At 41.1% G+C, this 26,093-nt stretch overlaps 1 protein-coding gene across 1 annotated transcript in view; it reads left to right on the top strand.

The window, feature by feature from the left end:
* JAZF1 (JAZF zinc finger 1) overlaps positions 1-26,093 on the top strand; it is a 197,824-nt gene that overhangs the window by 53,451 nt on the left and 118,280 nt on the right. The gene's annotated exons all lie outside the window — the stretch shown is intronic.

The following is a 26,093-nucleotide window of genomic DNA, read 5'->3' on the forward strand; positions in this document are numbered from 1 at the left end:
GCTTTGGGTGATTAATCTCTATTTTGTTGCATTCTAAATGTCAGCTGGACACAAATAGAATTAATGTTTATAATAATCCATTATTAAACCACAACATTTCAAATAAAGTTATAGTTAGCCGTTTTCTAGATAATACTGGCAAAAATGGGCATATGAGAGCAGCAGATTAATATTATTCCTTTAACACAACTCTTGACAATTTCTTTAAAAAAACTCAAATCTCAAGGCTATAAAAGTGCTTGGAAATTCTCCCTCTTGGTATCAATGGTGTGGAAAAGTGAACACATCAATTTTGTTGGATCCCAAACTTGGAATCTGTCAATATTACTCCAGTGATTAATGGTAACAGACTTTACTTACCTCATAAATATAATGTGCCTTGATTACAAAGGCCCTGTTTGCTCCGCTTATGTTAGCTATGTCAGCACTTCCATTGTAAACCCTGTTTTTAGGAGTTTCTAACTCGGTCATAAAAATTCACTTTGTGATGAAACTTAGATGATAGCACTTCAGACTAGAAGCTAATATTTTTAACAGATGTACCAAACAATAAACTGAACAAGAGTGTCAGAAAATTAACAAACCCATTTTTTACAAAAATTGACTGACATTCTTGTAATTACTCTAAAAATTACTTCCTTCCCCTCAAATACACTATTAAATAAAACATGAATATCCCTTATTCTCTAGAACATAGCTAAAGCACTTTTCATTTTATACTTTCATCAGCAATCCAGCAAGTGCTAGTGGTAAACAAATGAATAAATAATTTCCCACGTGGAAAGTCTTTCTGTATGTGGTCCAATATGTGCTGAGAGATGCTCCAGCTGAGCACCCACATGCAGAATTTGGTGGTGCACATGTACATTGGTGAACAGATGATCATTCAAATTAAGACTGCAGGCTTTTAATTAAATGTTCAGTCAGTTACTGTAAAACAGTACAGTAACTAGGGGAAAATCTTAATTGCTTGAGAATGTTTGAACATTTAAAAGTGGTCATTGTTTAACTAACAAACTAAACTTCATGATATAAAATCATACCGATAACCAGGGCTTTTTTTCAGCAGGAACGTGGGGGAACGGAGTTCCAGAACCTCTTGAAAATGGTCACATGGGTGGTGGCCCCGCCCCCTGATCTCTAGACAGAGGGGAGTTTAGATTGCCCTCCGTGCTGCTGAGCGGCGCGAAGGGCAATCTAAACTCCCCTCTGTCTGGAGATCAGGGGGCGGGGCCACCACCCATGTGACCATTTTCTCTGAGGGCAACCCACTGAGTTCTGCCACCTCTTTTCCCAGAAAAAAAGCCCTGCAGATAACCAAGTATGCAGTTTTATTAAATATGTTGGATTGATTAGACTCCCGCCCAAGTAAATCAACTGCACCAATAACATGTAAATATTTTAGTAGTTCTTGTAGGACTTGTCACTGGAAAGATTGATCAGATGAACCAGCTAGCCTCCACTTAGGGTTGCCAGCCTCCAGGTGGAGATCTCCTGGAATTACAACTGATTTACAGCCAACAGAGATCAGTTCCCCTGGAGAAAATGGCAGCTTTGGAAGGTGAAGTCTACAGTATTATACCCTGCTGAGGCCCCTCCCCTCCTCAAACCCTATCCTCTCCAGGCTCCACCCCCCAAATCTCCAGGAATTTTCTAACCCAGAACTGGCAATCCTACCACTCTGTGGCAACTTAAAGATAGCTTTCATTCTGCTGCTCTGATGAAGGGAGCTTTGACTCTCAAAAGCTTATACTCTGGAAATCTTGTAGGTCGTTAAGGTGCTACTGGACTTGAATTGCAGTTCTACTGCTGACTAGCACAACTACCAACCTGAAACATTCTGTTGATGTATCCCTTTAAACTTGCCTGACAGACTGCAAACACACAATTGTGTCTCAAAAAGCTTTAAAAAGCTGTTGATTTCAATGGTGCTTAAAGCCAGGGAAGTATTTTTTAGAATTAAAGCCTTATTTTTATGGTATTGGTAACTCTTCAAAATGATTAGCTGGACTGAGTTATTATGGAAATGCTGTTCTTGTTGCTAAATAGTGTCTGTATCCTTTGAAGTAGGCTTTTTTAAAAGTGAGGAAATCCAAAAAGTGTGTGTTGACAACATCGTAAAAGATCAAAGAAAGAGCTCTTGCTCCATCTCTGCCACCGTTCAAGGACTATTTGCCTATTCCATGATTTCTGCCAGCTACACCACTACACCACTAGGTCTGTAGTTCTTGTGCTTAGGCTTCATAGTGTTGAGAGTGACCTTAATGGAGTTGATCAGAATAGCTGATCATAAACATGCATGGAAGTAAATCCCTTTGATTTCATACACCCATCAATCAGTTTGTCTACATGAACCTTATAGTGCAGTCCTAAGCACAGTAACACCACTCTAAGTCCATTGACTTTCATTGGACTTTAAAGGATGAAACTCTGATTAGGATTGCACTGTATGTGTATTAATACACCATTCAGAATGGTAAGTCAACAAGGCTCTGTACAAAGGTTTGTTATGGTTTTTCTCTATTTTTACTGTCTCCAAATTTTCTGGACATTTGTTGTTTATTATACCAAGTATCCAGGAGATTTTAGCAATTCATATATCAACTCAAGCCTTGCTCCATTGCAGAGCTTCTGAAATAAGAAATGCTTATGGTTAAACTGCGTCTGATTAAGTTTTATTTTGTGGTTCAACACTAAGGAAATACTCGCTTAATAAAGAGAGTATGAATCATTTCTTCTCCCTGTACTTTGCCTCATGAGGATTTCTGAAGGGTCTGTGTTTAGAATTTTCAAAATCATATTCTTATGAACATTCTTGCAAAGAACTTTGATAACATTTTGAATTGGCAATGTTTCTTGAAACTTTACCCAGCTGAATACCAATAAAGACTGTTCTATAAAAGCCAACACTAAAACTCTTGAAGTGGGGCATCCGGTGCTTACGATTTACTTGGCTGGTAGGTAGCTAGAAAGCCTTAATTTAAAAGTCTTCTTAAACCTGCTTTAATTGGCTCCAAGTCAGTAGTTGAACATTTGGCCTGATAAGATGGCTTTTGACTCTACACGTGCCATAAAATCAGCAGAGAAAGACATCTGTTTAATACAACAATGATACTGGGATTTTTGTAACTGGGGCTTTGCTCTACACAGATTTCATTCACCCCTTAAGGCAACAGTCACACACCATAAAGAGGCCATTCTTGTCTAAGACAGCAGCAGAGCTTAGCATTCTAGCTTTCAGATTTTTAATAGGCAGTTGATTATATTGTTGGGTGGGACTAGCAGAACTTGGGACAGCAGGATGTCCACAAATAGTGTACATGGTCTGTATAAGCTCTGAATACTTATCGGTTTTATATCCCCTGATTTATATAGGATCATAAAAGAGTGCCTCGTACCTGGAGTTTTCCTACATAAAAATGCCAGTAGATTGTACAAAAAGAACACTTCAAATGTAAGGTTGCATGTTTTAGAAAATTTGCTCTTTATTCTTTATTCCTGGCTCAAGAAGAATGTGTCAGCTGAATTACGGTTTGAGTTTTGGTACTTAAGCAAAACATGAGCTTTGACATCATCTCACTCTGCCTAGTAGACCATAAAACGTAGGTAGAATCAGGTGTGTTGATTGTTTTGCAAGTGCAATCTCAGATGCTTAAGATACGACTACTTAGGGTATGATGCAATGGGGGTAAATCAGATATGACAAGACTAAGCACAATCCCATCCACAGCAAAAGGACATACACTTGTTGGACTGATGCAGCATTGCCGTTTCAAAGCTTAAGAATCAACTCAACAAATTCTTCCCATAGAAACTTTACATACACATAGTGCTGTACCAGATATTGACAGATATTAGACACTGCTGTGAACCAGATTCACATACCTATGAACAAAAAAGAGAGAAGCAACAACTTCATTTGTAGACCACTCTTCTGTTCACTCAGAACAGTGAACAAAGTCAATGGTATTATCTCCACAATACAGTTGAGGAGCCGGGGCTGAGAGGAATGGCTCACCCAAGGCTACCTGTTGAGTTCATGGCAGTACTGAGAGATGAACCAGTGAAGTGCTGCATCACAGCTCCACTACAGCACACCAGCTTTCTCAAGGAGAAACAAACTAAGCAGACAGGTTCAAGCAGTACCACAGAATGGACACAAGAGGATAAGCATGTAAACTACTTTGAACTGGGGCAACCTTTAGTGCCGTAGTTGTCTTTTTATAGTGTTCCCTGGATTGGGCAGCCAGGCAGCAATTATTTTCTTATATTACATAAACTCTGTTATCATCTCTGATAGAAGCTACCTGGCCCTGCATTCAGATAGACGTATAGGTCCTTTTTCACCCACTGTCCGAGGCAACAAATACTGCTTCATAATCATTGACCCCTTCAGTAAATGGGTAGAAGCTTTTCCCTGCCACAATAACACAGCCGCCACCATGGCTTGCCTTCTCTTTAATAATGTTAAACATTATTAAATGTTTTTTGTTACAACCCCAGGGACACCTCCACCCCAGCTGTTTCACTTTATTGTAGACTGTTGCCCAAGCAAGCAGCAGACATCCCTACCGGGGACTTGCCAGCAAACGAAGTACACCGGCATGGTGAGTTTGCTTTAGTCACAGCAGCTGTCTGGAACATGGGAGACCCCTTCCAAATTGTCATAGTGGTTGGCACTTACAAACTCCAAGACGAAGGAGACCAACTCACTATCACCCTTACCCATCCCTCAGGCTTTAACCACAGTCTGAACATTGCTAATTGGCAAAAGATTTCTTATGTACTAGCCAGGCAAGATCTTGTGCACCAAGGGTCCCCAGGCTGGATAGTTGGTCTGACCAGATGTCTTTGTGATCTTTGCACCCCTAAATCCATTTTGAATCATTAGGAATCCTCATGATTAATGCCATCTACCAAGAAGGAAATTACATCCTCCACATAAGTTTAAAGAACCCTGCTGCTATAATATTCAATCCCCTCATTGTCAATGCAGGCGCCCTCCTTAGAACTGCCTACCCTATAGTTGGATTTCCTTAAGACCGATATCCAAGAAAGAGTGCTCATGCAACCCCAAATGTCCATGAAAGAGGTTGGTGTTAGTTTAATAGGACTCAGCTTCCTGAATGTGTCCCCTACCTGCACCTAGCAAACAAGGTTGGGAAGAATGAGTTAAAATGTGGCAAGGCACCAATCACTCTTCAAGGATGAAGCACGATCTGGAAGACTGGGTAGCCCCGGTTGGAGCAGGAGTGTCTTTTATAAACACTGCCAACAGTGGAATCATTGCCAATAAATTGTCATATGCCACCATCAACATAGGTAAACTGGGCCACCCTCTTACACAATCCTTTTCCTCTGTGACAGATATGCAGCATTCTATTCGTTCCCTCTTAATCACCTGGGAACAACTCATGCACACATTCTCCTCTCCGCCCTCTCTCTCCTTCAAAGCCAGTGTTCCAGCCCTTTCAGCAAACCCCTTCAGAACACTTCTAGCCAGCCTCTGGCAGCCACCAACGTTTCCCATTGTTTCCCTAGATGCCATCCTGGCTTACGGGGGGGAGGGGAATGTTTGCTGTGCACCCCAATCATTTGGACACATGGGGAGGGGATGAATGTCAAAAGACTCAGACACTGTGCACCTTGGCAGAAACTGTTTGTGCCAACAAACACTTTTGGACACGGTGTGTATGGAATACAAAGGACTTGTTGCCAGCATAAATTGTACTGCCACTTATTATTCTGGCCTTGGGGATGCAAGGGGAGAACCATAAACTCTCCTTCCTATGGACTGTATAAAGTTTCATTTGTGTGATGTTGGATTATTTTGTGACAAATGTATTGTTCTGTTGACTTCATTGACCTTAAGACTGAGGTTTGTTAGTTACCTCTCATTTATTAGTTTAATTCTTTGCCTCATTTTTGATTATCTGCTTTATTTGATTTGCTTCATTCTTTTGTTTGTAAGTGTTTATATTGCATTGCATCATTTTATGGTCTTGCATTTAATAATGATATTAGTTAGAAACCCTCCCTTCCCTTGTTCCTGTCCGTGCAAGACCAGTCTTGGTTCTAGAAAGGAAAAAGATTTTTTTAGATCTGGCTTCCTTTTAGTTTTGCCCATAACCCATTTTTCTAGTTGATGGCTCCGTCCGCTAATCATCTTCCCTCAACTCTTTCTCCTCCTTCCTGCTTGCTTCACACTTCTATTCGCTATTGCTTCTTCATGTAAGTGGAATGAAGTTGCACGCAGAATGTGACTCCTTCATTGGGTGGGGAATTGTTAGCAGTCAAACACTATTCTCATGCTAATAGGGACGTATGTGCATGTGGCTATATCATAATCCCCTCTTCTTATGTGCTTCAAGCACAAGTCATGCTGCCTGGCCAAGCAGTACGGCTTCCAATTCAGCTGGAAGGGGAAAGTACTGGAATGTGAGTCATAGTCGAGGCTGACTAGCTGTCCCACACCCTGGAGATGTGCAAGATTTAGACAAAATAGGTCTTCCAGGAGTTCTTGAGTTAATCTCATCCACACCCTTCCGATCTTCCCTCTTCTTCTTCTCTAATCAAGGCTATTCGAGGATCTGATAGCCCTTCCTACCCAACAATCACGAGTCATCAATCACTTTTCTTACCTTTATAGATCTAGAGGAGTTAGCCATGTTAGTCTGTAGTAGCAAAATAAAAAAGAGTCCAGTAGCACCTTTAAGACTAACCAATTTTATTGTAGCATAAGCTTTCGAGAATCACGTTCTCTTCATCAGATGCATGGAGGGCAGAAGGAAACTGGTCAAATATAGAGGAGGGGAGGGGAGGGGAGGAGGAGAGAAGGGATGTAAACAACTCCTTTGATATGGAGATACAAACAGCTCCTTTTGATGTGGGGATCAGTTTGCTTGTGTAAAGGTTCAAAGGAGTTTGCCGTGTTAGTCTGTAGTAGCAAAATCAAAAAGAGTTCAGCAGCACCACCTAGACTATCCAATTCCACTGCAGCACAAGCCTTCGATAACCACAGTCCTCCCCGCCAGATGCATCTGACAAAGAGAACTGTGGTCCTCGAAAGCCCACGCCAGGTGCCACTGGAGTCCCCCTGACCCCGCCTCTGTAAAGGAAATCAGTTACCTGTGATAATGAGATAACCATTCATAGTCCCTATTCAGTCCCAGCTTGACATAGTCAAATTTGCATATGAATTCCAATTCAGCAGCTTCCCGTTGGATTTTGTTTTTGAAAGGTTTCTGTTGAACTACAGCGACCTTTAAGTCTTTGATGGAATGTCCTGGTAGATTGAAGTGTTCTCCCACTGGTTTCTGGACGTTGCCATTTCTAATGTCAGATTTGTTACCTTAACACCCAAGAAGGTATAATCCTTTTCCATTTTATTTCTTGACTCTGGAGATAGCCATTAAGCGATTGTTTTTTGGCAGAAGATGCGATCTTGCCCATATGTTCCATAGTATAATTGGACTGCCCTGCAATGCACTCAGTGTGTGTGTGTCCTGGAATCCTATGAATACCCTCAGATATGTATCTGAGCCTTCTTCTCCTTGCCACGAATCACTGGTCACTGAAGCTGCTACTCAACAGATGTCCTCTATCTCCTAGACTCCTGACTCTTTCAGAAAGTTCTCTAAGGGAACGATTCTGGTATACATTGGTGGAGAGGTCCCTAGTTACCACCTCTCCTTGAATGCTAATTCCCCCAACTCACAAAGAGACCCCCCCCATTTAGGATAACACTAGGATACTAGTCCCAATATTTTCATTTGAATGTATTTCCCCAAAAAAGGCATACTTGGGCTGCTTCCACACACGTTGGATAATCCACTTTCAATATTCTTTAGTGAACATTCGAAACTGATTTTCCATGTGTGGAACAAAAAATCCACTTCAAAAGGATTGCGAAAGTGCATTGAAAGTGCATTATTCAACGTGTGTGGAAATGGCCTTCATGTGTTATATGCTGGTTCTGCATCATGCCTAAGACTACATTAACATGGTAGGACTTTAATATACCACCTCCCAGGTCAATTATATCTTTGACAGCTTTTTAGAGCATGATTTTGACTTGGGTCAGAGTTAGGAGTAAATAAATACCCCCATTTTTCACCTCTTTTTGTTGCCATATATTGTCATTGTGAATGGTTTTGATCCACCTATTTCATTGCTTGTATTGATATTGCATTTGTTATTTACCCACAAATTTGACAATATTTATATGCTCACCATATGCTATTGCTGCTGTGCCTGTTAGTAGACTGAATGAAGCTCAGCAGGCTTTAAGTGTACCTGTTTTACTAACTCAGAACACAACCAAAACTAACTGTAAAGGTCCAGTGACATCAGCTACCATCCCCAAACTACACAGTCTGAAAAGGTCCAACACAAAGGCACAGTACCCTCAGACACACATAACACTTTCTGTGTATAATATAATGTAGAGGCCACCAACCTCTCTTTTTAATGAGAACTGGTCATGAGTAATGAATAATATCCTAAGTTTCTCACAGACACACATCAGCATGTTACCAAGCTTTGTTCTGTCCTAGAAGCCGAACATGGACAAAGTAGAGCATCAGAAATAAAACAATTAGATAATCTGCACAGAAAAAAAACCCTATGAAATATTTCTTTTTAATTAAAAAAACAACAACAACCTAGGGCAGATGTTTTTGCATCAGCTTGCCAGTTACAGTTATGAGCTACCTGTTGGAATTTCCTGATGTAATGTATGATGCTAATTTTTTTTTTAAAAAAAGGGAAAGGTAAGTCTTGTGCAAGCACCAAGTCATTACTGACCCATAGTGGGACATCACATCACGCTTTCTTGGCAGACTTGTTACAGGGTGGTTTGCCATTGCCTTCCCCAGTCATCTACACTTTACTCCCAAGAAACTGAGTACTCATTTTACCGACCTCAGAAGGATGGAAAGCTGAGTCAACCTTGAGCCGGCTACATGAACCTGGCTTCCGCCAGGATTGAACTCAGGTTGTGAGCAGAGCTTTGACTGCAGTACTGCAGTTTACCACTCTGTGCCACAGGACTCCTGCTGATTTAGTGGTGTGCAAATAATGTTGAAAAAGCAGGAAAAATTCAGCATACATTACTGGTGCAGAAAACAATACTTGTGAATTTGATTTATGCAAGGCAGAAGCAATTCAGAATATATTTGAATAGGACTAGTAAGCTTGCAAAGGTCAATAACATTTCTGGTCAGCACATTCAGAGGAGAACAAGATGTACATTTACTAGGGTTGCTAACTTCCAAGTGGGACCTGACACTCTCCAGGAATTACAACTAATCTCCAGGTGACAGTTCTCCTGGAAAAAATGGCTGCTTTGGAGGGTGGACTTTATATTATATCCCACTGAGATTCCTCCTCTCCCCAAATTATGCCCTCTCCAGGCTCCTCCCCAAACCTCCAGGAATTTCCCAAATCTGAGCTAGCAACCCTGACATTTACCTGGGACTAAATCTCACTGAATTTAGTGAGGTTTACATCTAAATATCTCATTCCTTATGAATTAGGTTATTAAACAAGATGAAAGCTGCTTAAACATTTTCATGCATACAGTTAATTTTCCTGTTTGCTCTTGAGAAAATATTTCTGAAATTACTTTCCCCATATGTTAGAGCTATCACAAGAGATGTTACCCTGGTTTTGATTTTGCTAAAACAATTGACAGCTAGAACATGATTAACGGCTGTTTTTCACCCTAAACGTTGAACAGCCCAGGTTGCAGCTGCTCAAAAGTACCCCAGCACTTAATAATGATGTGAATTTTAAAAATCCTCTACTGATCACAAACTGCACTTGGAAAAAAATGTAGACTCATCTTTTTCCCCTCCCCCCAAAGACTTAATAAACAGCTGAAATAAGAATCCTGACACAGCTGTTCTCAGCATTAATTTTGGAGGGCGCATATTTAAATATATTAATCTACATTGAATTTGTGTTTTTGTTTGTCTATTAAAAAAAAAACCAAGAGAGAAATCTCAGGCTACATCTGGTGCCTCTTCTCATGTAGCATGCTATTCTCCAGGATGTCAAGAGAAGCTGGGCCAGGAGATTGATTCCTCTGATTACTTTGGCCTTCAAGTTCTGAGAGGGTTTTTTCCCCCCAGAGGGCAATGTTATTCCTGATAGATTAACCCGCTACACTTAACCTCCCAGAAGAAATGAAATACAGTTTTCTGCTGTTGCTGTTTCTAAAGATGCCTCATATTCACATGGTTTTCTGTAGGGGTTTTAGTGAAAATCACTGCCCACAAAGTACAGATAAGAACAGTTTGTACTTTTCATTTTGGCTCTATTTTAACAGACTTCTGCGTTGTATAAAAATCATAGTCCTGTCCTTTAGGATGTCTTTTTCAAGACCATTTGATGCCATTTTTTAATTTTTAAAGTGCTTTATGTTTACACAGTTGCGATGATTGGCTCTCTAATCCTGTACCTCTAATTACCTTGAAGACATTTCCCTTGGATGGCCTAGTCACGTCCTAGTCTAAACACTGATAACACAGACATCCTAATATCTACCTGCCCCCCCCCCCCGCTGGCTACTGTACTTCTGTGTCATTGCTGAAGTACTCTTTCATGTCAGCTGTGAAGCCCTGTATCTGCAACTGTGTAAATGCTGTTAGCATTAGTTGAAGACATTTCTAGAGCATAGGAGGAGAAGGGCGATTTTTGAAAAGACACACTGGGTAATGAGAGTGAAAGAAAATAAAACCAATACTTTGGTGGCAGCTGCTGCTGAAACAACAGTTTAAAAAAAGCTGCACAGCTAATAAGATTTCTAACTACCAATTAGAATCACTGCTAGCAAGAGCCCTGCCCACTTTCTAAAACACTTGATGGATGGTTTGGGGGGCATGGCACCAGTGGGTGCCTTGTTGGGTTGATGGAACCTGAGTACAACTCTGACAAAGAAAATGGAGACCAGCGGGGTAGAGACCTGGGAGATAGCTATTGGTGACAATGTGACATCACTTCTAGGGGAAAAAACCAGACATAACATATCTCTAGGAATCACCAGAAACTCTCTGGTAAAACTATAGACTTTCTAGTAGGGCTGCCAGGTCCTCTGGTGGGGGTGGAGAATCCCCTGCTCCTGGCCTCTGCCCCCCTCCATTCACTTGCCAACAGGAGGGAATGCCCTGGAGAATGGGCCAGGGAGGCATGAAACCTCCCAGGCCAGTGCACAGTGGGTGCACTCCTCATGGATATGATGACATCGCTTCTGGAAGTGATGTCATTGTGCCCAGCGATGGGGATGCTCCTGCCCTTCACTGGGCCAATTTTAGCCAATTTTGGCCCCTGCCAGGTGCAATGATGTTACTTCTGGAAGTGATGCAAAGTGTGTGTGTAGGAGAATCATCAAGGTAAGTGCCAAGTACCCCCCGCTTCGGCTGGGAGGTTAAGGGGACCTGGCAACCCTAGTTTCTAGCAATTCCTAGAGAGGACTGATGTCATTTTCAGGTTTTCCATGAAAATAACATCACACCCTGACAGACATTGTTTTTTAAAAAATTCTCCCAGTGCAGGACTGGCAAACATATTGAACACCTAGCCTCTTGAGCCCTTATATTTAAAATTATTAAAATTATTATACTTCATACCAATTCCTTTGGTGAAAAAAGCCAGCAAACTCTTAATTAAAAGTTCATATGAAAATTAAAAATGATTCTTTAACCAAGTCTGAACTTTTCACATAAATCTGTATTGCATCTTCATCTCAATCAAGCAATCAAATGGCTAATGCTGTTTCTAAAGACCTGGGACAAGAGGGAAGCGGTAAGCTCTCTGGACAAGCGTAGAGCTCTGCCTTACTTTCACTGAACTAAGCAATTAAAATAGATTTATAGCTTCTTCCAAATAGTGTATATTTTTTTAAAAATACAGTGGAATGGGGTTGCACTAGAAGGATTGGTATTTTTATTTACTCTGGGTAGTGTAGTTTCTAGAATATGTTTCTTAAAATCCTGAATTCACTGTTAGTTCATGGTATTTTTAAAGTTATGCGTACCAGCTATTTTTATTGAAGTAATACTTTTTGAAATGTTGAAAGGCTAGAGAACCTTCACAGCATTTCCATTTGGCATTATTTTAGTCTTTTAAAGCTTTTTTATAGTCTGCGGCCTTGCCTCAATTAGTGCTGCTTGACAGATGCTAGTTCAGCGTTTTTTGTTGTGTGTGTGTCTTTTAAATCTCCCAACCAGCAGGATTTTCTTCAGAATAAATGTCTACTTTTATTTTGCTAATTCAAGGTGCTATACCTATGAGGTAAAATTATATCTTTCATGAGTTACACACTCTGTGAAGGACTGCATCAAATAGGAGATACAGGATAAATAACTGTAGAGATGGCTCCTGATGGGAATGGCCATTGTGAAACTTTTATAGCCATCTTGACGCAGTACTACCTCTTCTGTTAAAAAAAAAAAAGATCTCTGAAGGTATCTGAAATGCTTCCTGTCTATACTTTTATCTTTTTAAAGGGAGCTGTAAAATATCTTTAAACCCTAACTGTGTTATGTCTGCCTGCCAAATGTTTTTGGTTAAATGAAGAGTAACATAATCCAACCACATGAAAACTTGCATGAGAAAACCTCGCACATAAATGTTTAAAATATCATGTATTGTGGTGATTCTTATAGTCAGGCTGTAACTGTGAATAACATTAGGCAAGCCTTTCCCAACTGGCAGACAATTTAATGTAGCTGACCAAGCAGAGCCTCCATTAGAATGTTAATGATTGATTCCAGTGGGGTCCACTTGAGAAACGCCCACACGTGCTGTTCTGTATCTTATTTTCCTCTCATCCATGCAGAATAGCAGCGAGAATCCCATGAGATGGCAGAGGGGCAATTTAAGATGATAAAAAATGGCAACATTAAATATTCTGTATGCTTGCTCTGCTAAATTTTTAAAAAAAACATCTTAAAGCTGTAGCTCTCATGTATTTCAATCTCTGGCTGTAATTATGCTGTCTGCCATAAAATTTGAAATATTGGTCTCATCTTGTTAAACTACCTCTTTGTATACTTGTAGGGTAGAAAGAATTGAAAAAAGGAAGCAGCACTAAAGTATGGAGGCTTCATTACATGACTGCTTCAATTAGAGCTAGATGTGGGGTTGCCAATGGATGGTTTATTTTGTAGATTGCAAACTTGTTGTTTTCAGCTGTAGGATGGCATGGAATGTCAAATGCATTCTGCGGGGAGAAACAGAATGTTCCCGTAGCCTCTTCAGGCCTATCCTATCAGTGCACAGCAACGTGATGCAAAAAAGCCTCGCTCACTATCCTGACTTGAGAGGAAAGTGATAATTTTTGTAGCTAGCTCCCTGTATTCTTATTTAATTGCTGTTTACAGGGCTGGGACTGGGGTTTAAAACCTACTAAGGCTCATGGAACTAGTGTCTTGTTTTTTTGGATCCTTAGATTATAAACGTGCACATAATGGGTTGAGTGAAGTGAGACCTTTGGTTTAACTTGACTATTTGGCATTCCATATGTTAGTTTATATTCAATATAGCTTTCCACTGAACTCTTGAAATATTGTGATTAAATTTGGAACATGAGTTCTGTATGCAGTTCTGCAGCTCAGGTTTGAACACCTGCTTGACCCCATTATTGCTTATGCAGGGAAGGGGTGGGGGTGGGGTGAAAGTGACATGGAATGCAACACATGACATTTTCATTGAACATTGTGATGTTAGGAGGAGAAGTTGTTAAAGATATTAGACCAGGTCCTTTCTGCAAACTGTGGTGCTTTTCTAGGGTAGCTTTCCCTGTTGAAAGATGTAAGTTGCTTTCATCACAGGAAGTTCCTCATGCCAGAAGAAAGCATCATCACTAGGGGAACAGATCAGAATGATCTAATCCAATGTTGTAGAGAGAGTGGTATGATGATAATGAGGATATATATTGTCGAAGGCTTTCACGGCTGGAGAACTATGGTTGTTGTGGATTTCCCAGGCTGTCTTCTCCACGCTGTGACACTGAGAGATCTCTGTCTTTTGCTGCTACACCTCTGAAGATGCCAGTCACAGCTGCTGGCGAAACGTCAGGAACTACAATGCCAAGACCACGGCTATACAGCCCGGGAAATCCACAACAACCATTGATAATGATGAGAGTTTCCCTAAACTAACAATATTTTACATTTATATTATTGAAACATTTATACCCCATCTTTGTTTAAAAAAAAACATTTCCAGTTAAATACCAGTATTTCTGAAAGTTGTACTTTTTTTTGTCTCAAAGAGTACTACTACTATCTATAGTTAAATAAAAATAATGTGCAATTAAGTTAAATATTTATTTACTTTAAAAATTATAGAATACTTTAAAGCATTTTTTTCTTTTGCACAGCTGCTATTGAACTTTTAGCCTTTTCCCTTGAGTTCCTGGGTGGTATATGTTTTAAATTTGATATATTCATGTTGAATTTTTATTGTCACTGTTTCTATCCATGCGCCTTTCAAAACCTTTCATTTGTTTGTTTCTGAACCTTCGATATCTCGTAAAACTGTCACCATTGTGCCTGAACATTAAGCACCTTCCCATTTTGCTCTGGGCCGCCGAAATAAATTTAGACCAGGTGCTCCTCTTATAACAGAACCCCTTGATGTGCTGTGATAGCAAACGGGAGAACAGAAGTTGTCCATCTTCAGCTAGCTGGAAGAATGCAATTAGAATGGATTTAATACTGTTAAGGGACCCCGTCCAATCCAAACTGTGATTTGACCCACATGGAGAATCCTAAATATATCCATTGTATGTGTCATCTGTACCTTGTTGAAGCACATTTGTTCTATCTTGCTAAAGATTATATGGGTGGTGTTGGTATTTTAAGCATATTCTCCTTGCCCTACTTGCTAATTGTTGCTCTTAGGTGTAGGACATATTTTAACACTCAGTTATATAAATTATTTGCAATATAGATCAAGATGTATAGCCATGTTAGTTTGTCTGTAGCAGTAGAAAAGAGCAAGAGTCCAGTAGCACCTGTAAGACTAACAAAACTTGTGGTAGGGTATAAACTTTCATAAGTCATAGCTCACTTCTTCAGATACCATTTCCAGGATGTTAGCCAAGCATGTATTTGTTATGTTTCACTTCAGTATAAAAGATCAGTAGCACAATCCTTATAGGCAGAGGCTGAGACCCACAGGTCTCCTCTCCCCCCGCCCCATGTGAATGCATCTGCCCATGAACACTGGCTCTCTCCAGGATGGACCAGGCACTGAAAATTGTGTGTTCATGAGTGCACAAACCGCATTACGAACAAAAAACCCCCACAAACCGCCTGATTGTCCATTCGCAAACCGACGGTTCATGAAGGCCCATGGCCAATGAACCAACATTCGTTGGAAGCCCGATTTGTTGCGTTCGCCTGCGGTTTGTGAAGCCAGACAGTCAGGCACCATCAATCAATTCCCTTGGAAACGGAGCTGGGGGAATGTCTGAACTCTGTCTGCACTCCTTCTGTTGCCCTGGAAACCCTAATCGAAGCCCAGCTTACCTTGACTGGCAGGTCTTCCTTCCAACCATGGAGCTGCAAATTGGTTACAATTGGTTACATGGGAGAAGACACCTGGGGGGAGGGAGGGGGAAAGGGGTGTTCTGTAGCCACTCCAATCTCATCTCTGCAAACCCTGATAGGCAGTTCTGGCGGCCAACCCCTTGTACACTGGGCCAATGTCAACTGGTGGCTCTAATTGTATCGAATGGGGGTTTCCTGGGGGCCTCAGATTGGAGAGGGTATAACTCCAAGATCCCTATTGCAATCTTGACCAAACTTGGTTGCTGGCTGGAGGAGAGCCTGCTAAACACTCCCTGGGAATATGGGCTCTCTAAGTCCAACGGGGGCCGTTCTGATGCCCACGAACCACAAACCAGTTCTTCAGCGGGAAATGTTCATTGCGGTTCGCTGGTTCGGGTTCGTTGTTGGCACCGAACCACGAACCACTGGTTTGTTAATTTTTTTTTAGTTCGTGCCCATGTCTATTCATGAGCTATGGCAATATGTAGATGAGATCTGCTCATGGAGTTCTGCCTCTGTACCTCTTCTCTATACACATTTAACCTGGATAAATTTATTGGAAATTTATTATGGCTTCCTCTCAAGTTAGAATGTATAGAACTGTAGCTCTAGTAATTTGCTCCTATATAAAAAATGAAAGGGGCATTTAAAAGACTTTCTGGTCTTGAATTTTTTATCTTCTCTTTAGACCTATAAGGACTGCAGTCCTAAGATCATTTACTAGGGAGAAAGTCCGAGTGCACTCAGTGGGATTTACTTCCAAGTATATGTGTTTAGGCTTGCACTGTAGTTTAGCAATATTAACCTGTCCATGGTCCATTCTACTAAAGGCTTTATTTGCAACTAAAAGCATCCATGGAGTGCACACACCACACTCCACCCATCAAAGGAGAAAAGCAGGTTGAGGAGCTATTTTTGAGTGGACAAATGGTTGGGAAGGATTAAGTTACTACTTCTCCCATCTTGCCTTCCATTCCTAATTTCAGCTTCCAACAGCCGCTTTGGTTTTTTTTTAAAAAATACAGCATCTGGAGGAAGAATCTATTTATAGAATATCTAGTATTATCAAATCTGTAGTAACCTATAGTAAGCATATAGCAATATAGGCTGCACAAAGGAATTTTGTGTCTTCTACACTGGCTCTTAGTGTTTTCAGTGGCACCACAGATATCCCTGTTGCTTGCTGTTTCACAGTGAATCAGGTTAGAAACAGTGGTGGTGGTGGGAATTGTTGACTGCTACGTCTGCCTAATTCATCACTGTTGGCCAAGGTCACATGATTCCTATTCTCCATTCCCACAGTAGTATTGTTCAGAGGGTGAATGTGCTTTACTGACTCATGCTTTCAACACAACACCAACAAAAATACAGTAAAAGTGTCATTGTGGCCTGTTGCCTTAAATCCTCCCAACTAAAACATTAGTGAAGTGTCTTTTCTGTGTGGCTGGATCCCTTGCAGCTGGGTTACTATTTAGGAACCGCAAAGGTTTGAAAATAGAATCATAGAGTTGGAAGAGGCCTTATGGACCATCTAGTCCAACCCCCATCCAATGCAGAAACAGCCTAGAGCATCCTCAACAAGTATTCATTCAGCTGCCCAAAATGGTGACCTCATTTTCAGGTACAAATGACATGAAATGAATCCACTGCAGAAGACCCCAAGTAATTCTAATTTTAAAACAGTGAAATCCCACAGTGTCTTCCTGACACTTAAGCTATTCTTAAAGCTGTTTAGATGAGATAGCACACATCTCTGGGGAATGGGAAAGTAATCAGAAACCTATTGACAAGTGTGTTCATCATTATGACATTTGCTGGTTATTCAATAAATTCTCATAAACTTAGGATAATATATAGTGCTAGAGTTTCCGGGCTTCTGTGCCTTTAGACAAATTCATAAAGGAGAAGTCTATCAATGGCTATTAGGTATGATATTGTCATAGAACCATCCTGTTCAAGGCAGTATGTCACTGTATATCCAATGGTATGGCTAACAACGGGAAAAGAATGTTGCTTTCCTATCCTGCCATGTTTCCAAAAGCATCTGGCTGGTCATTGAAAACAATGATAAACTTAGATAAACCCTTGGTTTGCTCTAGCAGGGCTGTTATGTTCTAATCTTGGGGACATCTTGGAAGTGATCTAAAATAACACAGTAAGTTAATAACAGCATGAAGCCAGCTAAGCCTTCTGTTATCCAGAGTGGCCATCACCGTTGATGAAAATCCTACCACCACTATGAGGATGTGAGGTGAATCACAGAGCAGTGCCTCTCAGCAGGAAGAGACCTTGCAGACAACTGTGTAACTTTGCCACCCCTCCTGCAATTATTATGAAAGAGCACCACAGTAAGGGCTTAAGTGAAACGTCAGATATGAGCAGCACAATTTAATCTTCCACCTGCAGTCCTTTTTCATAGCACTTTAAATCACAGTGAGTAAATTTACAACCTGCCATCCTTCCACTCAGAAGATGCCAGCCTCATCCACCCATTTGTCAACCTCATAACTATCCCCAAAGAGCAACCTCTCTGAGCTAAAGCCATAAAGCACGGCCCTGAAGTGCTTGACACCTAACTCTGCCACTACATCTGTGCGCCTAAGTGTGGTAGGCACTCGGAGTGCTTGAACACTGTATGTCATTATCTCCAGACTGTAAACTCCCTGGGACAACAGACTCTCTTCTTTCTATTCAGAGTTTGTATCAGGAAACACAGTTTTCTAATGATCACCAGCAGCCATTTTAATAATTCTTAAGAAATTGGCTGAAGAAATTGCAGCTTATCTTCACAACTCTCCCATTCTTATTTTTTTTAGATCATAATGGGAATAAATTATAATTCCCAGCAAAGCCAAACAGATGAATGTTTAGTGTTGCAGAAAATACAAATAAATGAATAAATGCACTAATGAAAAATGCAGTTAACATGCCAATGTGGTATTATAACCTCTTTCTATGTGGGTTCTAGGGAGCTAAATTAGAAACAGAACTTGCAAAGACAATGTAAGCCTAAAATCTCTTGGAACAAAGGAACAAACTGGAACCCAAGCTTCAGTCTTCAACTTAGAAATTAGAGCCCTTATTCAAGGTGATAAGAGCACATGAAATTTTGTCGAGCTCCCCAGTAACCAGCCTCTCCCTTGGCTGCTCAGCTCCAGGATCTGGGAGACCTCGGTTTGAATTTCCAATCTGCCATGGAAGGTTGCTGCGTGATTTCAGGACAGTCACACATTCTCAGCCTGATCGACCTCGTAGAGTTGTTGTGAGGATAAAATAGAGGAGAGGGAATAAAAATAGAGGAGAGGGAAAAGATGTAATTGCTTTGAGTCCCCATTGTAGAGAAAGGCAGGGTATAAGTGAAGTAAATAAATATCATAACTAAGATTTCACAGAAAGAATCTTTGTACCATTAAATAAGTACTGTGAGCCATTATAGTACAAGTGTCTTATGAGCAGGCAGAGGACACTTTCCTATAAGATGAAAAATGTTTCATTGATTCAGTAATACTGGATGAGTGCAAAATATCCCACAAAACACACATGAACACACACAACACAAAACTGCCTTATACTGAATAAGGCTATTGGTCCTTCAAGGTCAGTATTTTCTATTTTGACTGGCAGCAACTCTCCAGGATCCATCTACCACTTGATCCTTTTTAACTGGAAATTCTGGGAATTGAACCTAGGACCTTCTGCATGCCAAGCAAATGTTCTGTCACTAAACCACAACCCCCGCAGACACAATAACAAGTCATGACCTCTGAATGAACAGTAAAGATGCTATTTCAGAGTGTGTGTGTGTGTGATCAAAAGGCCTGCCTTTAAATATATGTGCACTGCAAAAAAAAATACTGTATTTCTAAGTAGATGTAGATGTTGCTAAAGAAAAAATGCAGTCCCTCTGAAATATTTAGGCCATCACCAAGAGAGACTATATAGTTTTGATTCAACAAATCAACATCATGAAAACAGTCAGCATTTCTATTTTCTGTTATTTCCATTGTGAACTTCCAGAAGTTTGGACCTGTTATCAATGTTTTTTTTTTTGCACTACAGCATTTAACCTAGATGATTTATTTGACAAAATCTATACACTGCCATTCTGCCCTCTAAAAGACCATGAAGGTGGCCAACAAAGTAAGACATACATACCAACAAAAACCACATCATTATAACAACCAGAGGTAAATACAAAAACATAAAAGCAACAAAATATAAGGTAAATTCTTGGTAAATTTCATACTGTGGCCAAGTTAAGGTTGCACACAAGACAGTTTCTCTTTCAGTTTCAGTTCTAAGTCCAGAATAATTCTGTTTCATTACTAGTTTGTTCTGGGTCAACCAGTGCTAGCTTGGAACTGATCCTTCCCCCCCCCACCACCCATTTTCGTGTGTTTTGGCCCATTGCACGTGCATTGACCGCCCACGAGCAAATGCATGCTATTCTTTTCAAGAGGATGGGGAAACAAGGCACTGGAGCAGCTGTTTTCGTGCTTAACCAAATTCAGCATCAACCATTAGTCCCCTCCTAGTCTAAACCATTGACCCACTGAGTTTTTTATCAAGCACAATAACACAGACACAGCAATGGGCTCACAGAAAGTGAGTGTCAGCAGCTGGAACAATGGCTGCAGGGTGCTCCCAAGGAGGAGTGCACTTCAACATTAAAAACAATCCTACTTCGTGTTAACTTTTTACTTTTGCTATAGTGCCAATAACTTATTACCTTTGCATTCTGCTGTTGCCTGTTGATCTTGTTTCCTTGTTCTTTGTATTTTTCGTGCCAGTTTGGTGTAGTGATTAAGAGCGCAGGACTCTAATCTGGAGAGCTGGGTTTGATTCCCCACTCTTCCACTTGAAGCCAGCTGGGTTACCTTGGGCTAGTCACGGGGCTCTCTGGAGTTCTCTCAGCCCCACCCACCTCACAGGGTGTTTTGTTGTGTGGATAATAATGACATACTTTGTAAGCTGCTCTGAGTGGGCATTAAGTTGTCCTGAAGGGCGGTATATAAATCGAATGTTGTTATTGTTGTTGTTGTTATTTTCCCCAGCTTCCCACAATGAAGGACCAATCCAAATCCTTCCTTTTGATGCTAAGCATTCCACTGCAAAACAGGGCATTCTCGCTGCAGTCTTCTTCATTGCTCAAGGGCAGGCAGGCAGGCAAAATGATTGGCTGAATCCCAGCCCCCCTGCCCCCAACAACTTAAGTTTTCTCCATAAGTTTTCCTTTTGCTGTTGGGACAGGCAGGATTGTTTTTGAAAGGGGTTTACCATTTGACTCCAATAAAGAGAGAACTCTGAAAAACTATGGAAGCAATTCTAAACAGGCCCACTCTGATGTAAGTCCCATGTTATTCAATAGTGCTTACTCTCAGGGAAGTATTTTTCAAATTGCAGTCTATGATTGAAGTCTCCCTTCTGAACTTTTCCAAAGTTGATAGGAGGGGACAAGAAAGGTATCCCCATGTGAGGACCCGCTCGGCAGGGAGGGAGACAATGCCATTTCCTGGGTAGAGATGGGGTGGTGGTGGGGAGATGCACTCATGTCATGAGCATAGGTGTTATTCTGTCTGTTTTTTCCATTATGCACAGCTCTCTAGGATAGCTGGTTAGCCATTCTGTAAAGACAGAATTATATATAGGTGGGAAAACATCCAGTGAAACCACTTTGAGCCCAGTAATTGAAAATAATGAATATGTTCCAACAATATATACAATGAAGATAACAGCACCATTAATCACAACTAGTATAGCAGTACACTGAACTGCTTCATGCAATATAAATACACATGAGAAAATACGCAATTGAATGATTAAGTTGAACGGAGATCCATCAGGAATCCAAAAGTAAAAATCCTGGAAAACATATTACAGTTTAGATCAAGATGGGTAGCCATGTTAGTCTGTCTGTAGTGGGAGAAAAGAGCAAGAGCCCAGTAGCACCTATAAGAGTAACAAAATTTGTGGTAGGGTATGAGCTTTCGTGAGTCACAGCTCCCTTCTTCAGATTCCTGGCTTACAGCTCACTTCTTCAGATATTTCTACATTACAGTTTGCTAGCAGAATTCGTTTCAAGTTATCTTCTTCCGATAATTACGATATTTTCTTATAAAATATCTTTGGCCATTATATGAAACAGAATCCTTGACTAAATGGGCCACTGGTCCAGTTCAGCAGGACTCTTCTTAACTCTTCCTTGGTGTATTTATCATCTGTGCTTGTATTTTGAAAGAGAGAGTCTAGGAGAAGATACATTCTAGCCACTGCTTAGTTTATATATTGTAATGTATTATATTCCTACTTCTCACAGCAATTAGATGTTCCAGGGACAACATGACCTAGGTTGAGTTTCCTTTGGGGAAAAAAAGACTTACTGTGTTTTTGTAGTACTTGAACTTCTACCAGCTCTCAGCAAACTGTGTCTGTCTTTGTCTCTTTCAACTTTTTTCTCCCCCACATAAGCTTGCACACCTGACCTGACCCTTTCATCAGTTAAAGAGTGACATTCTCCAAGCTGTTATTCATGAAAATAGCTTAGTGGGAGAGATTTTTCAACAGTTAATTCACACTGAGAAAACATCCGCAGTTCTATTCTTTCATCAAAGGCCCTGACTTCTATCCATTGTTACTTTCGGCCAAAACTCATCCAGACTGCAAACTCACACGTCTCATATCACAAATCAACAAGCAAACGTGTATTCTGTGTTTCCACAATTGCACCATGAAAGCACAAAATCATCACTGGGGACCAATTTCAGCTTTTGTTTAGAGAGCAAGTACTGAAGGCTGAGAGTTTGAAAGCATGTGCCAGCAATTCTTGCTACAATATTCAAAGACAGACATGGAGCTCAATAAGACTGTTTGTGAGGCTGAGAGATTCTAGGTTGTGAGGAAGTACAATCTCAGTACCTTCCTTGCCTCATGAGTAGTAAATAAGCTGTTCAAAATAAATCATGCAATGTTGATTAATTCACATTATTAAAGTCGGTTTTTAAATTCAACCCTAGTAGAATGAACTTATGGAACCTTATGGAAAGGCACAAGGACAGACCATTCTGGCTACTTCAAGGCTATCGTCATGGTCAAATGCAGGGTTAACTCATATCTTTCTCCGGTTTTTTTACTTCGTTAGTTTTTATCAGGGCGTTTGCCGCTCTTCAAAGTTGTGCATTGTGACCTGTTCAAGCCAATTTGTGTCGGTGCCTCCAATGAATCCCACATGCTTTCAGGACAGACCTGTTAAATCATCTTAGATTTAGCAGTGACCTAGTCTGAACTCATCACATAGGCAGCTCCTTACAGGAGACTGTAAACTACCCTAGAGGTAAACACAGACCTTAACAGCCAGTGCTGAACCTCAGACAAACACTGCTCTTTCAAGCAAAAGCTCTACCTCCCCCTCACTTGCAGAAGGCCCTGAAAGAACCATCATTCTTTAAACAGTATAATAGATGTTTGTTATTCTGCAAGCGCAATGTTTAAATCAATACTATAAACATATGAATTTGCCTTATACAGACTCATACCACTGGTTCATCTAGCTCCATATTAAGAATATAAGAAGATCCTTACTGGATCAGACCTGTGGCCCATGTAGTTGGCCACTACAGAGCATAGAGGCCAAGGCCTTCCCCTGATGTGGCCTCCAGGCACTGGTATTCACTGCCTCTGAACATGGAGGCTCCCCTTAGTCACCATGGCTGGAAGCCACTGATAGACCTATTCTCCATTAATCTGTCTAACCCTCTATTAAAGTTGTCTATGCCTGTGGTCATCACTACATTTTCTGGTAGTGAATTCCACATTTCAATCACTTGTCATGTAATGAAGTATTTCTTTTTGTCCATCTTGAATCTACTGCCCATCAGCTTCAATGGATGCCCTGAAGTTCTACTATTTTGGAAGAATGAGAAAAAGTTCTCTCTGGCCATTTTCTCTGCCGTTGCATAATGTTATAAACCTCTATCATGCCCCCTCCTCAGTCATCTCTTTTCTAAACTGAAAAGTCTCAGACTCTTCAATCTTTCCTCATAAGAAAGATGCTCCTACCCTCTAAATACCTTGGTTGCCCTCTTCTGTGGTTTTTCCAGCTCTTCAATATCTATTTTGAGATATGGTGACCAGAACTGTACACAGTATTCTAAGTAGGGCTGCCAGGTACCTTCACTCCCCCGGTGGGAGATTGGGACGCTGTCTCTTACCTCCCCTTCTTCTGCTTGCCCAGATCTCGCACACACAGGCCCAGCAGGTGTGATGACATCACTTCTAGGAAGTGATGTCATCACGCAGGTCAAAGGGCAGCTGGGAGTGCTCCTGCACCTCTAAAGAGCTGAATTGCCTCCCTGCAGGACCTGATTCAGCCCGAAACAGGCCTGCTGCAGGGCACAGGAGCATGCTGCTGCGGGGTGTGGGAGCGCACTGTGCCACCCCAGGGGTGCCTCGCACCACCGAGGGGGTGCTCCAGGGGTTGCCCCCCCGCTGGCCCGGTAAGTGGGGGTGGGAGGTGGGAGTACGGGATCCCCCCACCCCAGGCAGGGGAATGGCGAGCCTATTTCCCCAGCAGGGGAATGGCGAGCCTAATTTCTAAGATGTGAGGCCACATCTTAGATCAATACAGGGGCATTATAATATTGGCCATTTTATTTCCAGTCCCTTTCCTAATAAACCCCAGCATAGATTTTGCCTTTTTCACTGCTGTGGCACACGGGTTAAGCTATCTATGACAACCCTAATGTCTTTTTCCCTCTCAGTCTCAGAAAGTTCAGACCCCATTAGGATATACTTGAATGTCTGTTCTGATGGGCTCTCCAGAGTCTCAGTCCACACCTATTTTGAGAAGACCCTTTAACTGGAGATACCAAGGCCTAGGCGTGGAACCTTCTGTATGCCAAGCAAGCACTTATAAACAATCCTTCCCTTAGATAAAATGTTCATATATAATAGCAGTCATCACTATTGCAACTACTGGCTTTTTTTTCAAAATTAACTTAGTGGCTTGGTAGCTGTGGCCTTTCACAGAGGTAATGAAATGAAAGCCAATCACTGTTTATTAGAGATGGCACACAAAACCATTGTTTGTAGGGTTGCCAGATGGTTCCATCAAAATACTGGACACATCAAAAATATTGGACACATTTCCTCCTCCCCCCCCCCAATAGCCCCCCTACTCACCCTAGGAAGGATCTTCACATGTACTCCTGGCCCTAGTGTGATTATGTCACCTCAGGAAGTGATGTCATTGTGCTGCCTGCAGGAGTGCTCCCATGCTTCACATGGGGGAGGGGAAAGGAGGCAAGGAGATAGAGCAAGAGTCCTTGCTCTCCTCAAACTGCTGCACTTGCATTTTCTAGCAGCAGCTGCTGCAGAGGCTGACTGCTAGTAGCACGGGGGAAGGAGGCGGGGAGGCAGAGCGTGCCCAGTATTTTAATTTAATTTTCTCACTCGAACAGTCCAAGAAAATACCAGACTGTCGAGGTGAAAACCAGATACTTGGCAACCCTAGTAGTTTGTAGTTTAAATCTTCAACCATTGTTTGAGTTTCTGCATATACCTGGCTAAATTGACAATGCGTAAAAGGAAGAAGTTTTCATGGGTACTTAATGTTAAGACATAGGAATATTTTAATATACAGTACAGTAAAATATAATAATTGCTAAATGATTGTATATGAATTGTAAATATATGTTATTTATGATTGTATGAATGTATAATAATTTAGAAAACATACTGAATATAATAATTGTTTATAGATACCTATTCTTGTAAAAATTATTTGTATTGTTGGTGATTTTGAAAACAAACAGAATTTGGAAAAGGAATGTTTTAAATCAAGAAATAAAGTTAAATAATCAAACTGAACACTTTGAACACTAGGTAAAGTGTTCAAGGTAAAAGAGGCAATTGGACCGCTGTTGGGAGTAGATGGAGAAACTCTGATGCAGGACAGAGAAAAAGCAGACAGGCTTAATGACTTTTTTGCCTCTGTTTTCTCCCTGAAGAACTCAGGCACATCTAGAGATAGTAGAAAATGTGGCAGGACACCTGAGTGGCTAATTGACATTGACAGAGAGGTTGTGGAGAGGCATCTGGCTGCACTGGATGAATACAAATCCCCTGGGCTGGATGGTGTGCACCCAAGAGTGCTGAAAGAACTTTCCAGAGAACTTGCAGAACCCCTGTCCATTATCTTCAAGGCCTCCTGGAGGACTGGGGATGTGCCACAAGATTGGAGAAGAGCAAATGTTATCCCAATCTTCAAGAAAGGGAGGAAGGATGACCCGGGAAACTACAGGTTTTTAAGGTATCAATCTGTAAGCATCTGAAGGACCACTCAGTGATCTGGGGAAGTCAGCATGGTTTTGTTCCTAACAGATCTTGCCAGACCAACCTGGTTTCCTTCTTTGATCGAGTGACCAGCTTACTGGATCGGGGGAACTCTGTTGATGTGATTTATCTGGATTTCAGTAAAGCTTTTGATAAGGTCCCCCATGACATTTTGATGGGCAAACTGGAAGACTGTGGAGTAGA

This window comes from Eublepharis macularius, chromosome 11, assembly GCF_028583425.1.
Source record: "Eublepharis macularius isolate TG4126 chromosome 11, MPM_Emac_v1.0, whole genome shotgun sequence".
NCBI lineage: Eukaryota > Metazoa > Chordata > Lepidosauria > Squamata > Eublepharidae > Eublepharis > Eublepharis macularius.